Source organism: Pygocentrus nattereri, chromosome 28 (genome assembly GCF_015220715.1).
Source record: "Pygocentrus nattereri isolate fPygNat1 chromosome 28, fPygNat1.pri, whole genome shotgun sequence".
Taxonomy (NCBI): Eukaryota; Metazoa; Chordata; class Actinopteri; order Characiformes; family Serrasalmidae; genus Pygocentrus; species Pygocentrus nattereri.
This window is the reverse complement of record NC_051238.1, coordinates 8,605,538-8,606,621: the sequence shown is the minus strand read 5'-3', so window position 1 is coordinate 8,606,621 and position 1,084 is coordinate 8,605,538. Positions and strand designations below refer to the sequence as shown.

General features: G+C 45.3%; 1 protein-coding gene across 1 annotated transcript in view; it reads right to left on the bottom strand.

Moving 5' to 3' along the window:
- The window catches only part of bcap31 (B cell receptor associated protein 31), a 37,550-nt gene extending 36,466 nt beyond the window's left edge, over positions 1–1,084 (bottom strand). The window contains exon 1 of the mRNA XM_017720428.2: positions 942–1,084. The gene's annotated coding sequence lies outside the window, so the exon portion shown is untranslated. The remainder of the gene's footprint in view (positions 1–941) is intronic.

Sequence of the window (1,084 nt, the reverse complement as noted above, 5' to 3'; positions counted from 1 at the left end):
GGACACGTCGAGGAACTCGGGTTTTGGCAAAGTGCTGGCACAACAGCACCATCTCCTGTCTGGAAGAAGACCCCCTAAAACACAGCCTAGTAAACAAATCTGATCAACGTCAATCACCATAAGGCCTAAGGTCACACTGATTCAGCCACGAGTTACAGTGAAGTCATCACTGACCATGTAGGGTCTCTCTAGCGCTGTAAATGCTATCAGGAGGATTCTGGATGAGCTCCAAGTGAATCAGATCTCAGATTATTCTGGAAAGGCGTGGAAACACAAGGCACAAGACACGGTTGGGTAATATTAGGGTGGATGTGGGTGGACTGAGAAATGTGGAGAAATGCGTGGCTGATAGCTGAACTGCTACAACATGCTGAACATGTACAATACAGAAAAATGAGCTTCTGCTGTGCGTGTTGCCCTAAACGGGGGGCAGTTACTGGATCGTGATATAAACGTTATCCAGCGTAACCACAATGTAGAGTGAAATAATTTAGGACAACATATGCGCAAACAATGACTAGTAATCCTAGACTGTAAAACTAGTAAGCTAGACTGTACGCTAAAACAGCTAAACAGCTGAGATTAATCTTCTTTTAATTTTGCTTTAGTTTTATGTTTTCGTTAAACGTGCACATCGTTTCGTTTAAGCGACTTTACAAATATAAACAGGTCGATGTTTATAACAGGGATGAAGAGTAAGCCTCTCCGTTAGCGAGGAAGCTGTATTCGTCAGGTTGTTGCGAATTCTCCCGTTCCACCTTAAATAGTGCCGTAGTTGCATTCTGGCGCCTCGGGCGCTGAACGTAACCGCTGCACCTTTTAAGGTGGAACGGGGAAATTCGAAAAACAAGCTGAGGAACACAGAGCCACGCCTGCTTCTCTACACTCTGCACACTTCTCCATCGGCAACACACAATATACACAAACACACGGAAACTTACGGAGCTCGGAAGAGTGAAATAAAAGTAAAGGCCTCACAGAGCCTAAAAAACGCCAAACAAAACTTCTGCTCTGCTGCGTTTCTCTTCCGCTCTGCGTGGCCGCGCCGTCAGCTTTCCAGTTTCCGACAAACCACTAACAAAAT